Source organism: Pelodiscus sinensis, chromosome 1 (assembly GCF_052426305.1).
Source record: "Pelodiscus sinensis isolate ZL-2025 chromosome 1, ASM5242630v1, whole genome shotgun sequence".
Classification (NCBI taxonomy): Eukaryota; Metazoa; Chordata; order Testudines; family Trionychidae; genus Pelodiscus; species Pelodiscus sinensis.
Genome location: NC_143052.1, coordinates 141,521,269 through 141,541,115, shown reverse-complemented (window position 1 = coordinate 141,541,115; position 19,847 = coordinate 141,521,269). Strand labels below are relative to the sequence as shown.

At 45.2% G+C, this 19,847-nt stretch overlaps 1 protein-coding gene across 6 annotated transcripts in view; it reads right to left on the bottom strand.

Moving 5' to 3' along the window:
* EPHB6 (EPH receptor B6) overlaps positions 1 to 19,847 on the bottom strand; it is a 146,391-nt gene that overhangs the window by 62,372 nt on the left and 64,172 nt on the right. The window lies entirely within an intron of this gene.

Sequence of the window (19,847 nt, the reverse complement as noted above, 5' to 3'; positions counted from 1 at the left end):
GGAAGGGGTGGGAGAGGAAGGGGCTTTTGCGGAGGGGGAGAGGGAAGAAAGGGGAAGGCATCAAAGGGACAGTGTAGAGGAGACACAAATGCTAGGGGGGAAGTAGAGACAATGAGGAAAAGGGCAGGAGGGGAGGTGTCAGTGGGAGGGGGGACAGGGTGATGCTGGAAGAGGAGAGAGTAAGGGCACTGGGGATTGGAGCAGGAGATACTGGGAGAAGGCTTGACAGAAGGGGTAGGCATGAGGAAGGTGGGGTTGGAGCAAGTCATGTGTGAGGGCACAGAGGGACATGAGGGGAATGGGAGCAGAGGATGGTGAGGGGATGGGCATCAGGGAAAAAAGGGCAAAGGGGGCAGGGATAGTGAGGGAAGGGGGGAGGCACCAGGAGGGTGCAGGGGTAAGGGAAAGTGCAGGTGCCAGGGGATTCTGGGGGTGAAGCAGAAGGGCAGACACCTGCAGGGGAGGGACCAGCACCACAGGAGAGAGGCAAGGGAGGTGTTAGCTGAGGGGAAGAGGAGGGGTAGCTCACATGATCAGAGTGGGGCTACTGGAGGAGTGGGCACTGGGGGGAGAGAAGGCTGAGGGCAGTGAGAAGGGCAGGAGTCAGGACAGCAGAGGAGGGTGACGGGTTGGGGGGCAGCAGGAACCAGGGGAGTTGATGGAGCAAGGGGAGGAGACATGGCAGCAGAGGGGAAAGGTAGATATTTATTAAGAACGTGGGTGCTACAATGGCACATCCAAACAAGCCACATGAATTCAGTACTGGTGCACAACACAAAATTCATTCTGCTCATGGGAGGAAACTCTTAGAGGGAACACTCCCCTCCCCAGCCTCTCCACCCCCGCATTAATGTCACACAGATTGGGTTAATGCAATTGAAGGATAGTTGCATGGGAGGCGGGAGTTGGGGGGGCAAACTAATCCCTATTGGTAGGAGGATGGTGGGAAAAGTCCTTGGGGGGAAGGGGGATCACATAACACTTTTTACTTTTGGTCATGTGCCCATCTTGCCCGGAGAGGGTTATCTCCAGAGGCGTGGCTAATGGGGCGTGGTTAACAGGGGTCAGGGGTGTGGCTAATGGGGAGGTCAAGGTACATTTTAAAAACAATTCTTTGGGTGCACACCTTAATGAAATGTGCTGTGCACGCTTATGTACATTTGAGAAATCCCATTTGGCACCTATCTGCATCTTTTGGTTCCTAAAAATGTATTTGAAAAGTGGCTCCAGGTTCTTCAAGTTTTCATAATAAACAGAGCTTATTCTCTCCTTGCTTTTTATTCATAGACTGGAAAGGGAAAATAAAGTGTCCTGCTTTTATTCAATTCCCAAATGGTTTCTCAGCTATGAATGAACTACTCCAAATGATGAAAACTTTGGTTCTGCACCTGTTAGCTGAACTGAAACCAAAACTAATTAAGGCAAAAGCTTTTCTGCACAACTGAAACTGAAAGAATTTACATTTGGAAAAATGTCAAAACCAGTATTAACTTCATTTTAAATTCTGAAAACAATACAAATACTTACTTAATGCAGTGCTCTCACTCTGGCTATGCTGCAGCGGTTGCTCGCAACGCAATGTCACCCGGCCCTGCACAGCAGTTTCAACCCCGATCCCTTTGCAGCCCTGGGTCCTGAACTTCCCACAAGACATCATCATACTGCTAGGCTTGCCGTGCACACACTGGATGCATACAGTGCGCTGCCCTGCTCAAGGAATTCTCAGGCCTCAGCCGCCCAGATAGGCGCGATTCATTGTCACCCCAAACCGCCAGGCACTGGTCGCTTTGTGGGCTCCGAGCTCCTGCTTCCCACATGGCAAATTCTGCACTTTGGCCAGACGGGGCAGCATGGAGGGTCCAAGCCAAACCCTGTTCTCATGTTCCCCTCCCAATGTAGATTAGAATGTGTAAAGTCCCACAAGTAGTAACATATGATTGGGGGGTGCAAATTTTGCCTTTGCCCCTGGGCGCATAACACCCTCACTGCGCCTCTGGATCAACCAAACGTCCATCTTGTCGCTGACAGTGGCCAATACCAGATGCCCCAGAGGGAGTGAACAGAAACAGGTAATGATCAAGAGATCCCTCTCCTATCATCCATTTCCAGACCTTGACAAACACAGGGTAGGAACAGAAATCCTACTCATCCTGGCTAATAAGTATTGGTGGACCTAGCCTCCATGAATCTATCTAGTTCTTTTTTGAACCCTGCTAAAGTCCTGGTCTTCACACCCCCCTCTGGCCAGCAGTTCCATAGGTTGACTCTGTGTTGCATGAAGAAAAAGTTTCTTTTGTTTGTTTAAAACCTGCCACCTGTTAATTATATTTGGTGACCTCTAGATTTTATGTTATTGGAACAAGTAACTTTTCCATATTAACTTTTTTCTATGCCTGTCATGATTATATACACCTCTATCATATCCCCCTTTAGTGTCCTCTTTTCTAAGATTAAAAGTCCCAGTCTTTTTAATCTCTCTTCATATGGCGCCCATCCCAAACCCCTAATATTTTTTGTTGCCCTTTTCTGAACCTTTTCCAATGCCAATTATCCCTTTTTGAGATGAGGTGACCACATCTGTATGCAGTATTCAAGATGTGGGCATATCATGGTTTTATATAGAGGCAATAAGATATTCTCTCTCCCTTTTTAAATGATTTCTAACATTCTATTTGCTTTTTTGACTGTTGCTGCAATTTGAGTGGATGTTTTTAGAGAACTATCCACAGTGACTCCAAGATCTCTCCCTTGAGTGGTTATAGCTAAATTGTAGGTATAGTTGGGATTATTTTTTCCAATGTGCGTTTACTTTGCATTTATCAACATTAAAATTCATTTGCCATTTTGCGGCCCATTCACCTAGTTTTGTGAGATCCTTTTGAAGTCTTTGCAGTCTGCTTTATTCTTAACTATCTTGAGCAGTTTAGTATGATCTGCAAATTTTGCCACCTCACTGTCCCTTTCTCCAGATCATTTATAAAAAGGCTAAATAGAAATGGTCCCAGTGTAGACCCCTGCAGGACACAACTAGTTACCCTTCTCCATTCTGAAAACTGACCATTTATTCCTACTCTTTGTTTCCTGTCTTCTAACCAGTTAACAGTCCATGAGTGGACCTTCCTTATTATCCCATGACAACTAACTTTCCTTAAGAGCCTTTTGTAAGGGGCCTTGTCAAAGGTTTTCTGGAAATCTAACTACACTATATCCAGTGAATCCTACTTGTCCACATGCTTACTGATCCTTCAAAGAACTCTTGGGCTACGTCTAGACTGGCCCATAATTCCGGAAAAGTCATGCAAAGCAGGTAAGTCAGAATAGGGAAATCCGCGGGGGATTTAAATATCCCCCGCGGGATTTAAATAAACATGTCCGCCGCTTTTTTTCCGGCTTGGGGAAAAGCCGGAAAAAAGCGTCTAGACTGGCGCGATCCTCCGGAATAAAGCCCTTTTCTGGAGGATCTCTTATTCCTACTTAAAAAAGCGGCGGACATGTTTATTTAAATCCCGCGGGGGATATTTAAATCCCCCGCGGATTTCCCTATTCTGACTTACCTGCTTTGCATGACTTTTCCGGAATTAGGGGCCAGTCTAGATGTAGCCTTGTAGATTAGTAAGGCACGATTTCCCTTTATCCATGTTGACGTTTTGAAACTGGACTGAGATTGTCCAACTCATTGTGCACACAGACTAGTGAGCCTTGCAGTATTGTCAGCCTCCAAGACCTTTGCCACGAGCAGCCTTGCAATTAGAGGAATAGAGTCAGCCTTCACCTGACTTTGAGATCTTCCAAGGGCAAATCCTCACTGACAAACTGCCTTCTCCACTCCCAGGTCCAGCCTTAGGGAGAATGTATTTTGGTGCCCCTGTCTGTGTGGGCATATCATTTCCATTGCCCCCGGACCCTCTGGGTGTCCCCCACTGCATCTGGATTCCACGGGCTCCCCACCTTCCTGTCACCCCAATCACTGCCCTCCCTCCTATACTCCTATCCCCTGCTATACACCTGTCCCCTACCCCTAACATCTGCATCCCATTAGAAGGTTTGTATATTGTGATTTGTAATACGTTGCACTTATCTTTATTAAAATTTGTTGAGCTCAGACCAATTCTCCAATTTGTCAAGGATATTTTGAATTCTAATCCTGTACTCCAAATTGTTTGCAATTTTTGAGTAATACATGCATTTTGTAAGTGTACTCTCTACTCCATCACATCCTTAATCAAAAATTGAAAAATACTGGGCCCAGGACAGACTCCAGTACAAAACTCTGTAAATTTTTTCCCTCCTGGGTTCGCGCTAAAAGGACTCATCTATTCTGCCTGCCAAGGTAAGTCAGCACAATGTTTCTATATTTGTGTCCCTGAAAGCTTACCTCGCTCACTCATTCTCTCTCTCACTCATGGTATGTCTACATTGTATTACTCCTTTGAGAGAGAAATGCAAATGCAGACAAATGAAAATTGCAAATGAAGCATAGATTTGAATTTCCCACGCTTCATTTGCATAATCACTTTATGGTGCTCTTTTGAAAAAGTGCTATTTTGAAAGTGAAACCGCGGTCTAGAAGTGGTTATTTAGAAAAGGCTTTTTTGAAAGATCTTATACTCCTCAAAAAATAGCGTGGCCCTTTTAAGAAACATTTTGCTTTTGAGGCTTTTTGACCCTAACAGGCTGCCGGTGGCTGCCCACCATCTTGCCTCCCTGCACCAGGCTGGACAGCTCCCCTGCGGAACCCGGTAAGCGCCCAGGATTTTCACGTCCTGGCTGGGAAAAAAAAATCTGAAAGTGCTGGACATTTTAGGTGTCCGATATTTTCTGAATTTTAAAAAAATTTTAACAGATAGGAGGCAAATATACCAAACTGCCTGGTGCAATACCTGGCAACCCCATCAATGTAACAAATACACAAATGGAGTTTTTAAAAAGGAATGTGAATATTTATGCTTAACTACAGCTTTTTAATAATCATTCAGTGAATGACATGATATTTAGGTGCTTCTTGACAGAGGCAATGACATTAATAAAAATGTCTATGAGATAATGTTAATCCTAGGATAGTGTCTGGAGGGTCAACATACAAATAAGACATCTATTCACTGTCCCGTGAATTACAAAACTTGGAAACAGAAAGCGCTATTAGATCATCCAAGCACAAAGGATTTTCCCAGAGCAGGATAGCTCCCTACAACTTTTTGTCTATATTTTGTCCAGTCTAGTTTTAAAAGTCGCTAGAAATGGGCTTTCTGCCCCTGTCTTTGGAAGACAGTTTCACGGCTCCCTTCATCTCATTGTCAGGGATCTTTTCCTGATATTCAGGCTGTTTTCCCTTCCTTAATTTTACCCATTACTCCTATTGACCCCCAATGCATGACACTACATAGTCTTCATGTTTGGGGTTCACACTTTCAGATATTTGCATACTATTTTTGAGGGGTGAGGGCAGCATGTTTCCCCCTCCCCCCCATTAGTTAACAGACATTCAGAAATCAAACACAAATGTAGATGCTTCCATTTGTTACTTTTCTAAAAACACTCAAGAAATGGCAGTTTGCCAATGATAACTGCCATATTCTTCCCTGTGATATTGCTTCAAACATCAGAAAAGTTTTCAGTGATTGTAGTGTGTATGCCCCTGAAGCAGTACATCAATGTGTTGTTAAAACAACCATCCATAGTCAAAACCATCCCCAAATGCTGGAGGCTGACTAGCCATTTTAAGCATTATTTTACTACTGCCTCCAAACTTTACATCACGCACAAGAAAATGACCAGTCTATACAGGCAGTCCCCAGGTTACATGGATCCGACTTATATCGGATCCCTACTTACAAACGGGGTGAGGCAACCCCGCACTAGCTGCTTTCCCCCAGCAGACCAGGGAGACGCCGAGTGGCTTTTCTCAGCAGACACCTCAGCTTGAGAATAAAGGACTGAGGGAAGTGAGGTGTGGGAGAATAAAACTGAGCTCTGGAGAAATGTTTGGCTAGAGTTTCCCCTACAATATGTACCAGTTCTGACTTACATACAAATTCAACTTAAGAACAAACCTACAGTCCCTATCTTGTATGTAACCCGGGGACTGCCTGTAACTCAAATAGTTTGAGATACTGCCACAAGATGAACCAAGTTACAATATATTTCAAATGGTAAGGGAGAGATTTTGCTACCTTTTTATAAACCAACCACAATATCTGGAATTGAATGAAACCAGAGGTCTCAGTGCATTGACCCACAATATGATTATTCATGGCTCACCAAGAACACAGCACCTTCAGTCTATAGTAATTACTTTACATAGTCAAATTAAAAAAAAAGAAGAAAAATTATAGGCAACACCAATAAGGCTATCAAACTGCTCAGAAGGGATACAAAAAAAGGGGACTAGAATACAGAAAGTATGAACTGTGCACTTATTTTTTCTGTTTCCTAATACAAGAACAAGGGGAAGTTCAATGAAACTGAAAAGCAAAACATTTAAAACAGCAAAAAGGAAAAAATATTACTTGATGCATAATTAATCTGTGGGACTCCTTGCTATAAGATCTCACTGAAAGAAAGAACTTAGATTCAGAAAAGGAATAAATACTTCATGGAAGATAAGAACATTCATAATTAAACTGGATAAAATAAAATTATGTAAGAGACAGAAAGCTAATCTTGGTTCCATCAAAGCCAGTAAGAATTTTGTAATAGCTTTCATGATTCACAGTATAATCAAGCAAAAACAAATGTGGTCAGAAAGAAATTATGGACCAGGTATTCAGTTGTGATGTGTCTTACACAGGCATCTGAAGCATCTATAGCTGGCCACTGGCTCAACTAATCTTCTACATCTTTTATATTGGCTCCTTTCTGCAACACCCTTCTTCCGGTAAAGGTCATATCCCAAGAACAGCTGCAATACATTTCTTACATTATGTTTCAAAACTGAATTGACAGTAAGGATCTGGAATTCTTCTGCTGTCAACTAGCAGTGAATATATATATATAGGCACAAGAGCTTGACTGATCTTTCGGAAAGAGGCAGGAAGGAGAAGGGAAAGAGGGCATTTTTTAAGGAATTTTCCTTTCTGAAGCTTTATAGTCTCATTTTCATTATTTTTTGTGTGGTGGATTTCTTGTACATGTTAGTGTTTAGCTGCTTTTGCTGAAGGGAGCAAGAAGCTGAGATGGCATCATTGTTTCTGTGAAACAGCTTGAGCGAAGGAGACAGTCAGAGCAGATGGATTTTAGTAGCTGGTCAGGAGTAGAGGGATTTGCATAAATCACTCTACAGTTATTAAGAACTAGCAGCACAGCTCCCATCATGCAAATCAGACACCCACAATCTGAGTGCAGGGAACTGAATAACTCAGGGAGAGCATATAGTTCTGCTTCAGTAAGTGCACAGCATCCCTGCACTATGGCTGGAAGAGACAACCCTATTTCCATATGTTAAAATGCTTCACTGTAAATAAGCAGGCTCAGTGCCTGTTTTGCTAAGGAGTTAATTTCAAACTCATTCTCCCTCCCAAATGAATTTAGCTGAGACTATAGCAACAAAACTTTTTGTGGCTGGGGAAGCCTGACATACCAATATTGATCAAGCCTATATTTCCATTCTTCTGCCAACTGCAAAATGAGACATGTTTAACTCCATTTCTTTAAGGTTTAGCCACACAGAATGGGAACATGGCTATAAAGCATATTGTGTCCTGGATGCATGCTTAAAACTGCTCAGTTTATAGTTTACCCTTTCATGGCAAAGCTTTCATTCCATAATGAAATCCAGCAGAACAAATCCAGCTAAAGAACATAAGATAAAAAAAAGCAACACTGAAACACAGAATTGAACCAGAGCCTTCCTTTCCCTTCCCAAAATCCAATCAAGAACAACCCAATATTATTATGTTTTTGGAAAAAATGCTGTAATGTAATTTCAGTCCACAATTTCCACAGTGGCTTTGAAAGGCCAGCTCTGCACCATCTGCCAGAGTCACACACTTGCTAAATCTGTGAGCTCCATGGAATGGTGGAAGCAGATTATCAGGATGTCAGATATGAACTAAAATCAGTGAGTTTACACATGGAATCAGGCACTATTCCCTGTAAGTACAGCATAATTGGGTTCTTTATTCCTACTGTTATTATGCAGAGGTGATAGTCTCCTTGTTCTTGAGACTGGAACCAATTCTCCACTGTTAGCTTAATTTTTTTGACCTCCATAAAATCCTCAAAACAGCTCTTTTCCACTGGTGGTATTAGATAGGTGATGTTTGACTAGAGAAAATTTTGGAGACTAAATTTGGGGCAAACTACATACATTCTTTCAGAGAGGCTGAACCTTAGGTTAAGTAAATTCTAAGAATGCTTTTTTTTTTTTTTGCCACATCATCTTTCCGAAGCTGGTTTGGCCTAGAAACTTCAAGTATGGATTATGAAAAAGTTCTTGATTATAACCATCTCTCATAAGTTTATTTTCTAAGAACTGGGGTATGTATTATTGAAATTATATAACTTAAATAAAGAGATTTAGGAATGTACGATCCCAAAGAACTCCCTAGTTTTCCTACCACTACTCTTATGAAGCATGCCAAGGGTCTGACAGACTTTATGTGAATGTCAAAGGAAAGCCTGTGGTACCAAGTATCAGAGCCCAGGACAATTTATTTGGGCCAATGGAGTACAGGCTGAAGGGCTAAAAATAACAATGTAGGTATTCCCACTAGACTTGGGCTCAGCATCTGAAACCTGCAAAGTGGGTGGGTCTTAGAGCTCAGGCTCAAACTTGAGAGAAAATATCTACACTGTTATTTTCAGTCCTAAAAGTCCCAACTGAATAAGAGACCAACATACAGTGCAGCCTAATACAATGACCACCACGCACACTTGAGTTCTACTACTGCGGAGCTGAGATAGGCTCAAATTCAGGCCCTGATTCGGAACATTTCCACATTCAGGTTCTTTAGATACAGGCAGTCCCCGGGTTACGTACAAGATAGGGACTGTAGGTTTGTTCTTAAGTTGAATCTGTATGTAAGTCGGAACTGGCGTCAGCCGCTGCTGAAACTGATCAGTTTCAACCGCGGCTGAATCTGGATGCCAGTTCTGACTTACATACAGATTCAACTTAAGAAACCCAGGCGTCCCCAAGTCAGCTGCTGCTGAAACTGATCAGCGGCTGATTCCAGGAAGCCTGGGGCAGAGCAACTCTGCCTCGGGCTTCCTGTAGTCAGCCGCTGGTCAGTTTCAGCAGTGGCTGACTTGGGGACGCCTGGGGCAGAGCAGCTGGGGTGCTGCTGGGTTGCTCCAGTAGCGCGGCTCCTCGGCGCTACTGGAGCAACCCAGCAGCACCCCAGCTGCTCTGCCCCAGGCGTCCTGATTCAGCCGCTGCTGAAACTGACCAGCAGCGGCTGAATCAGGACGCCTGGGGCAGAGCAGCTGGGGTGCTGCCGGGTTGGTCCGGAGCGGCGCTGCGGGACCAACCCGGCAGCCCCCAGCTGCTCTACCCCAGGGGTAGGCAAGAAAAGCCTGGTCTGCTGGGGGGGGAGGGGGCACTAGCTGCACCCCCCCCCCCAGCAGACCAGGGAGACGGGGGTGGTGGGACAGCCCAAGTCCTCCACGGCTTTGCTCCGTCTCCCTGGTCTGCTGACCTGGGAGACGCGGAGCAAAGCCGCAGAGCATGCGGGCAGCGGGACAGTCCAGGCGCGCCGCGGCTGTCCCACTGCTGGCGTGCTCCGAGGCTTTGCTCCCCATATCCCTGGTCTGCTGGTCAGACCAGGGAGACGGGGAGCAAAGCCGTGGAACACGCCCGCAGCGGAACAGCCCAAGTGCGCCTGGGCTGTCCTGCTGCGGGCGTGCTCCAAGGCTTTGCTCCCTGTCTCCCTGCAGACCAGGGAGACGGAGAGCAAAGCCGCGGAGCACGCCCGCAGCGGGACAGCCCAGGCGCGCTTGAGCTGTCCCCCTGCAGGCGTGCTCCGCGGCTTTGCTCGGGTGTCCCTGGTCTGCTGGGGGGGTCCAGCGGCTTTGCTGGACCCCCCCAGCAGACCAGGGAGACCGGGAGAAGCTTTACTCGCCCCGGAGGACACGGGTGGCGACCCGCCGCCCGTGAGCTCTGGGGCGAGAAAAGCCCCGTTCGTAAGTGCGGATCCGACATAAGTCGGATCCGCGTAAGTCGGGGACTGCCTGTATAGGGAATTCATTCAGCCCATTTGAAAGAAGGGGGCCATTTGTGACTTTCAGACATGGGTTCACATTATTAACACCCAGCAAAGTTCAGACCTAGACTTGTTCTTATTCCCAGTTTTTGTCACACCATGTGACCTTAATAATATATTTCCATTATAGCTCCTGCATAACATTCTTTCCTGTGTGATAGCTACCCTCACTTTACAAGTGGGAAACCTTTAAATGAGAAAAAGACAGACCATGAAAAAACAAAATGTCTTCGCACCGTGCACCTTCACAACTGACAACACTGCAATGTATTTGAAATAATTAGAGTGGCAGGCTCTAGGACAGTGTTTCTCAACCAGTGGTATGAGTACCCTTAGTACTCAAGAGAAGTCTGGGGGGGTACGTCAACACAACTGAAATTTGGAGAAAACTGAATTTTTGTTGTAAGCTTTACAGCGTTTTATTATTTTGTACTTTTTACACCCAAAAAAGCCACTGCCTGCCCGGCTACAATTAAGTTTTTTAAACAAATGTGTTACAATGGTAGAAAAAAAATGTGTGTTTGAAAACTGTAGGTACTGGGGGTACTTATAATTTTTTAAAGGGTTACTTTATTTAAAAAAAAAAGGTTGAGAAACATTGTTCTAAGACACTGCATATTGAGGATTAGCTCATCACAGCTAGACCAGTGGGGTCTGATTTATCTCAAACCCAGAATGTAAAAGGGATTGATAGTGTTAGTTGGACGGGAACTAAGGGCAGAGATAAAAGACTCCCACAGGGGAAAGCCTTAAGAACATTTAAACTGAGAATAAAGCTTAGATTGTGGTTTCAAGAGCAAGAAAATGATTAAAGGTCTAGAGAACATGACCTATGAGGGAAGAGTGAGAGAATTGGGTTTGTTTAGTCTGAAAAGGAGAAGACAGAGGGGATGTCATGATAGCAGCTTTTCAAGTACCTAAGGAGGAGGGAGAAAAATTATTCTTAACTCCTCATGATAGCACAAGAAGTAATGGGCTCAAATTGCAGAAAGAGAGGTTTAGGTTAGATACTAGGAATAACTTCCTGTCAGAGTGGTCAAGCACTGGAATGAATTGCCTAGGGAGGCTGTGGAATCTCCATCACTGGAGATTTTTAAGAATAGGTTAGACCTGTGAAGGATGTTATAGAGATGGTGCTTGGTCCTGCCAAGAGGGCAGGAGACTGCTGTCATGGAGCACCATACCCTGCACCCCCATCCGCAGCGAGACATGACTCTCAGCCAGCAGGTAGAACAGGTTTATTGGTTCACAGAAATACAGCCTAGAACAGACTTGTCAGCACAAGAACCATAAGCAGCCAGTACTATCCATCTTGGCAAAAGGAGGGCCCAGAGCCAAGGCCCTGGGCCCCCTCCCTGTATCCTAAGCCAGCTAAGACTAACCCACACCCTCAGCAATCTGGTCCCATCCCTGCAGGCAGCCCGCCTCCTCCTTTGGCCAGCTTCCTGGGCAAAATGTGTCACCTGTTTGCAACCTCCACCTAAGCTCAGGTTACAAGACAGCCTGTGCCATGATGGCCTAGGGCAATCTCCCTCAATGAGTCATACCCAAAATTCCCATCCCCATCTAAATAGTAGTGCTGTGGCCAGGAAAACTGAGGCGCGCGCATGCACACACACACACACAAACACACACACACGTGTTACTACAGAACAGTATAAGACAGTAGAAATTACATGCAACACAACAAGTAAACAGAGCAAATACATTCCCCACTTCATCACAATTGGACATGACGACCTCTTGAGGTCCCTTACCGTTCTACGATTCTGTTTTGTATTCTTGTTATTTAAGTGAACGATAAAGTCAAATCACAGAAAGGGGGTAAGTTTGGACCATATCCAAGCTGAATACATCCTGCTTAAAACAGGTGGAGAATCTATCAGCTGCCTATCCACAACATTTGTGTAACTTATTCAGAGACAATACAGCATCACCAGCACATAGACCCTTATACTTCATAAAGATAGAAATGCCCACCACCACTCATATGAGATCTCTATCGCCTCGCATCAGTCGAGCCATATGGAAATAATAGTTGTTCTCGTTCATTTGTTGTTTTGGGGTGTAGAGGAGACGGTTTAGTGCAAGTTCAAATTGAATTTCCTGGCTTTCAGAAATGCTACCTTAACTAAGTTGTTTGCCTGATAATTAAAAAACCCAAATCTGAATATGGATTGCATGCATCATTACATCCCTTGCAGTTATAAATCATTTTAATCAAATAAATGGCATATTGGAAAAAAATCATAAACCTTTATTAAAAGATAAAAAATTGGATAAAGAAAAAATGCTAATGCTAGGAGACATTTTATTAATTTTTAAAATTTAGTACATCCCAATTATTACACCTAATTCAGCAAAATTTAATATAAATTGCACACATATTGGTAAAAATATCTTCTAGCTTCTTTTTTTACAATATTGTTACCATGTGCAGTCGTAAACAAGGGACATTTTAAAAACCCTTTTTCTGACCAGTATAGACACAGATTCAGAGTATAATGATGGACTAAATCCAAGCGTTTGCTCCAATAAGGGCTAACTGGTTAATTTATAATTGCAAAAGTGGATAGGACAAAGTTTGGGAGGAAAACAATGTCTATTTAGGAAGACACAAATGCAGAGAGACACAGAACTATATCAGGCCACATTGATAATAAGAGTAAAAAGTCTCAGCCTAGAGTTCTCAAATTTCTGTGGTATGAAGTGCTTCATTATCCTTGATCTTTGACAAATACAATAAATGTGTAAATGCTTTAAATATTACAACTGAAGATTTCCCCTCAGGAAACTCGTTCTCTCCATCTCTGAAACATTCACTCTGGGATACTCTTTTTTTCCCTCTATATTTGTCAACCCCGGCACCCACTGAAGTCGATGGCTAAACTTCTGTTGCCTTGAAGGGGGCAGGTTCAAACTCGAGGGTTCGTCTAGACTACAGGCTTTTGTCGACAGAGTCTTTGTCGACAGATACTGTCGACAAAGCGTCTGTCGACAAAGAGCATCTAGACTACAGCCAGTTCTGTCGACAAAGCAAGTCGCTTTGTCGACATGAGAGTGTAGACGCAAAGGACAGTGTAGATGCAATAATGCCTTCTGTTGACAGAACTCTGTCAACAAAAGGCGTTATTCCTTGTAGAATGAGGTTTACCACCGTCGACAAAACTGCTGAGTTCTGTCAACGTTATGTCGACAGAACTCGGCGGTAGTGTAGATGCAGGTATAGTTTTGTCGACAGAAGTCCACTTTTGTCGACAAAACCCTGTAGTCTAGACACACCCAGAAGGAATAAAAGGAAGTAAAAGTCAGCTGGTCTTTTCTGAGGCAGCCACCAAATAGACAAGCTTATCTTTTCTATTTAAGAGGGGAAATAGGACTCACTCCATGCCAAAAGAGCAAGAAAATGAAGAAATCAAGACAGCGTCAAGAAAGATATATGAACTTCAAAAATGCAATCAGAAATATGACAGAAACAAAGGCTGGCAGTGATGAAACCTCCAGCAGTGTAAAAAAGGGTGACCAACATGCAGGCACTATGTCTTAGGCCGCTTTGCCAAATGAGATTGTGGACATCATCTAGTTATCTTCCAAGGAAAATGAGGGAAGAGAAAATGCATAGCCATAAAATATGGGAAAGGGTAAAGTGCAGACCCAATAAGCAAGCTCCCGGCTTGCAATATGCTTCAAAAAGAATCAAAACAGCAAATATTTTAATGCTGCCTCATCTTTAAAGAAAGCACATACTTGCTTATTAGCAACTCAGTTAATTTAGAAGCAGTTAATTCTGAAATGTTTTCAAAATGTGAAGCTATCATTAATACACACTTACTGTTACAATATTACAGCCACTGTTAGTCTTCAGAAATGTGTATGAGCATGTTTTAAGAGTATTGCATAAAGCACCTATTTGTCTTGGTGCTATCCCCTAGGGAAATGTTTAACTGAAAGCTAAATGAAGGTGTGCATGTTTTATTTAATGCACTCCTTTAGGGCTGGCTTGGTACACCATTCATGCAAACATTCACACTGCACTGCACTAGACAGGACAGTGAAGCTCTTACAGGACCTGTCACTTCATGAAGTAAAAGCCAGATTTACTTGAATGTAAATGTAATTGCTAACAACCACTTTTAGATGGGAATAATATAGAGAATCTTAGGAGACGCCATAATTGCTTAAGGTAAAGTATGTAGGAAAGGAGCAGGGAAGCTCTTTTAAAAAAGGAAACGAAGTAAAATCTAAAGGATTTTAAGTGCAAGCATTCTGGCTTAAGAAATGCGTGTCTCATTTGAACATATGGGTCAAGATATTCAAAAGTGCGTGCCTAAAATTGGACTCCTTAGTTCACTGTCCACCTAGAAAGTGGTCGAATGTTCAAAAAGGTGAACACCTAATAGTTTCAATGAGACTGTTGGCTGCTAACTACTTTTGAAAATTAGTATCCTTGTTGCTTAAATATGTTATTAGGAGTCAAACTTTGGACACCCATTTTTGAAAACCATTCTATACAATGCATTCAAAATTAAAGTAAAATACTTCAAGCAGCAAAAAATATAGCTAAGCAATCTAAAGCAAGTTTTCACATTTTTATAAAAAGATCCAAAAAATTCTGGAGTGGAGGGTGACCTTTAGAAAGACACTTTTAATGCTGTAAATAAATTCTAGTTTAAATAATGAACTTATCAGAGCATACTACAGGCAGTCCCCGAGTTACGCGGATCCGACATACTTACGAACGGGGCTTTTCTCGCCCCGGAGGACGCGGGCGGTGGGGCCGCACAGACGCGCCGCGGTCCCGCCGCCCGCGTCCTCCGGGGCAAGAAAAGCTGCTCCGCGTCTCCCTGGTCTGCTGGGGGGGTGGGGACCCAGGAGGCGGAGGAACCGGGTGGCGGCACTGCAGCGCGTCTCGGTCCCGCCGCCCGCGTCTCCATGGTCTGCTGGGGGGAGGGGTGCAGCTAGTGTGCTGCCCCTCCCCCAGCAGACCAGGCTTTTCTTGTGGACGCCTGTGGTAGAGCAGCTGGGGCGCTGCTGGTTGGTCCTGCAGCGCTGCTCCTCGGCGCTACTGGACCAACCCAGCAGCACCCCAGCTGCTCTACCACAGGCGTCCCCAAGTCAGCCGCTGCTGAAACTGACCAGCGGCTGACTACAGGAAGCCCGAGGCAGAGTTGCTCTGTCCCGGGCTTCCTGGGATCAGCCGCTGATCAGTTTCAGCAGCTGCTGACTTGGGGACACCTGGGGTAGAGCAGCTGGGGTGCTGCCAGGTTGGTCCCCGCAGTGCCGAGGTGCGGTGCTGCGGGGACCTACCTAGCAGCGCCCCAGCTGCTCTGTCCCAGGCGTCCAGATTCAGCTGCTGTTGAAACTGATCAGCGGCTGATTCCAGGAAGCCCGGGGCAGAGAAACTCTGCTTCGGGCTTCCTGTAGTCAGCCGCTGGTCAGTTTCAGCAGCGGCTGAATCTGGATGCCAGTTCCGACTTAAGTACAAATTCAACTTAAGTACAAACCTACAGTCCCTATCTTGTACGTAACCCGGGGACTGCCTGTAATTCCTTAGGGTATGTCTACACTACCCTCCTAATTTGAACTAGGAGGGTAATGTAGGCATACCGCACTTGCTCGTGGAATGAGGAGTACAGCTAGTTCGGATTAGGAAGCCTAATCTGAACTAGCTACTCCGTGCCGCGTGTAGCCGCGCGGCACGGGGTTCGAACTAGCTGGGATTTAAAAATGGCGGCGCCCGGCTTATGCAAATGAAGCCCGGGAAATTCAAATCCCGGGCTTCATTTGCAAGTGCGGTATGCCTACATTACCCCGCTAGTTCGAACTAGCGGGGTAGTGTAGACATACCCTTAAGAACCACAAAATATTTGAAACCTAGAATTATAAAGTGAGGGTTCCACAAACAATTTTAGCTCTAGCTATGTAGTATGTGTCATTCCAGATGATTGCTTTTCACTTTACACTTACCAAGCTACTCATACACACTTCCAGTATTGTCCTTTCAGCTATCATGATATAAAAGCAGAAAAGATATTGAAGAAAAAAGATTTAGCGCATACCCTTAATATTTGAGTAACCTGATTTTCATTCTGGTTCATAGTGGAAATATTATATCAACTACAAATTTATCAGTCACTACGGTGTACAATCTATACAGATATAGAAGCCACCATCACATCAATGCTTTGTCTTCACTACAGAATTAATTCTGGCTCTCACATGGATTTTAACCCAATACAGGCAGTCCCCGACTTATGTCGGATCCACACTTACGAACGGGGCTTTCTCGCCCCGAAGGTCGAGGTGGCGGGTTGCTGCCTGCGAGCTCCGGGGCAAGAAAGCCCCGTTCGTAAGCTGCTCCCGGTGCCCCTGGTCTGCTGGAGACCGTCTCCAGCAGACCAGGGGCACCGGGACTGAAGCCGCAGCAGCAGCGGGTTCCCGGGCTTCTGAGGCTTTGCCAGAGCAAAGCCTCAGAAGCGCGGGAACCCGCCGCTGCTGCGGCTTCGCTCCCGGTGCCTGTGGTCTGCTGGGGACGGTCCCCAGCAGACCACAGGCACCGGGACTGAAGCCGCAGCTGCGGCGGGGTCCCTCGCCTCTGAGACTTTGCCAGAGCAAAGCCTCAGAGGCGCAGCACCCCGCTGCCGCTGCGGTTCTGCTTCCCGTGTCCCTGGTCTGCTGGGGGGGGGGCGCAGCTAGTGTGCCCCCCCCCAGCAGACCAGGCTTTTGTTGTGGACCCTGGGGCAGAGCAGCTGGGGTGCTGCCGATTGGTCCTGCAGCGCCGCTCTGGGCACTACTGGACCAACCCGTCATCACCCCAGCTGCTCTTCCCCAGGTCCTGATTCAGCCGCTGCTGGTCAGTTTCAGCAGTGGCTGAATCAGGACGCCTGGGGCATAGCAGCTGGGGTGCTGCTGGGTTGGTCCAGTAGCGCCAAGGAGCGAGGAGCGGTGCTACTGGAGCAACCCAGCAGCACCCCAGCTGCTCTGCCCCAGGCGTCCCCAAGTCAGCCGCTGCTGAAACTGACCAGCGCTGACTACAGGAAGACCGAGGCAGAGTTGCTCTGCCCCGGGCTTCCTGGGATCAGCCGCTGATCAGTTTCAGCAGCAGCTGACTTGGGGAGCTTGGGGTTCTTAAGTTGAATCTGTATGTAAGTCAGAACTGGCGGTCAGTTTCAGCAGTGGCTGATTCTGGACGCTAGTTCCGACTTACATACAGATTCAACTTAAGAACAAACCTACAGTCCCTATCTTGTACGTAACCCGGGGACTGCCTGTACTCAAAACCATTCATACATAAAAACTCCGAACTGGTTTGGAGTAGGGATCTAACAGTGTAGTCGATTAACTGATAAGCAAACGCTTATAGATTAATGCTACAGACTACATGAATTCTTCCCCCCACCGTTGCCAGTAAATTTTTTAGCAGGCTGGCCAGCAGTCCGGCTCAGTTCTGGCTTGCACAGGGTCCAGAACTTACTCCTGCTGCGGCTTTGTGTTTTAAGTGTATTAGGAGACAGACCGGCAGGCAGCACAGCTCAGTTCCAGCTCGTGCTGAGTCCTGGAGCTCAGATCCATCTTAGATCTGCCCTTATAGGAGGCAGCAACACTGGGCAACAGGCAGCCAGTCCACAAAGGGAGCTGGTTTTTAAACTGACTCCCCTCATGGATCAGCTCCTGCCTGACAACCTGCATTGCTGTCTCTGATACAGTGGCTGCCAGCACCCTTCCCTCCCCTTGGGACTATAGGGGGTAGGGCAAGTAACCGATAAGAATTAATGAGGTTACTCAACTATTCAATTAACCGATATTTAACATCCCTAGTTTGGAGATGCTTTAAACTCAAGCTAGCTGGCCTGGCTCTGGGTCTAGATTAGAGTCCAAGCTCTGGTATCTCATCCGCTTTGCAGTGCAGATGCTTAATTGAGGTCCTAACAGTCCTGTAATGCTTTCCACTATTCCCTTAGTACTCTAATCTGGGGTGAATCACTATAGAAACTCAGAACAAAAAGAAAGCCTCTGCCTCAAGAAGCTTTCTAAGGACCTACTCCTTCTCCTGCACTAGAAGTCATCTACTAGTATATATACACTGAAAAGAGGTTTAAATCCCCTATTCCAGGTAGCCTGCTCTACTTCTACCCAGCATTTGAACAGCAATGCTATCTGGGAGTTACTTCTCCTAGCTTCTTGCCAGCTGACTAGAGGCTGACACCAAGGTTTTGGGTGGGCATCTGGTGTGAGGTCACTCAGCAGCATGATTTGGGAACACGTCAGAAATCGATACATCTACAAGAACATCTCCAAAAGCCTGACAAAGGAGAGGATTTGCTAGATGAAAATTCAGTGCAGGTGAGGAATCAAAAACCTGAAAGGTGCTTGCCACAAGGCAAAAGGTGCCAATGAGAGCAACTCACTGAGAGGCTTTGGAGACTGGACAGTGTAATTCTCACTAATCAACGGGGGATAGAGGAACTAGAGAAGCCAGGCCAGACTTTCCTGCACATCAGACAAAGACAGAGACTTATTAGCAGGTCTAATCAAGTTGAAGGTGTTACACTTTTTTTAACATTAGTTGTAAGTGGAGATTTGAATAGAGTTTAGCTAGCTTGACTGAATTAATTGCATTGGGAAAAGCGCCAGTTTTTTCAGTTCTAGACAAGCCCTGAATCAACCAGGAAGCCTTCCAGCAAAAAGCAGAAAGATGAGACTTGGCACTCCTGATCCTAAGGTAAACAAGTAGGAGGAACAGGCCTCTACTTTTCAATCCATCTTAAAACAACATAAAACAAATAAACAGCACAGAGCAATTTTTTCACTTTGCTGGCCACCTGCATTATGATTTTCCCAACTGTGAAATTTTGTTTTTAATTTTTCAACTTATAGTCAAACATTATTTTAATAAGGCTGTAAATTAAGCTACATCCATCTTAACTGCATCATCAATCACTTCATATAATGCATGTACACCGTGATGGTTCTTTAAAGACAGTATGTCATTTTTCATAGGCATTGACCACGGGAGCCTTAATCCTTGTGTCCTGGCCAATTTCTTATTTGGGTAGATTACATTCCCACTAAGTGCGTCTAGACTGGCAAGATTTTGCAAACTAGCCAGCAGTCTACACTGGCCGCTTGAATTTGCGCAAGAGCACTGACTTTGTAATGTACAAAATCAGTGCTTCTTGCGCAAATACTTTCACGCTCCCGCTCGGGAAAAAGCCTTCTTGCGCAAGAATACCTGCTCAAGAGGGCCAGTGTAGACAGGGAAAAACTGTTTTGTGCAAAAAAGCCCCGGATGGCTAAAATGGCGATCGGGGCTTTCTTGCGCAAAATCGCGTCTAGACTGGCCATGGATGCTTTTGTGCAAAAGCATCCGTACCAATCTAGATGCGCTTTTGCAGAAATACTTTTAACAGAAAAACTTTTCTGTTAAAAGTATTTCCGCAAAATCATGCCAGTCTAGATGCAGCCACTGTGTACAATTGATCCCACATTTGAAACTGAATATTACATTACTCTTATTTCTGGCATTTTTCTAAACTGCTATGTTGTGATGTTATATGCTGTGTGGAGCACAGTAGGAATCTACGCTCTAGATAAACCACTCTAGAAGCAGTGTAATCTAATGGATTCAGCATAGGGTTAAAGGTCAGG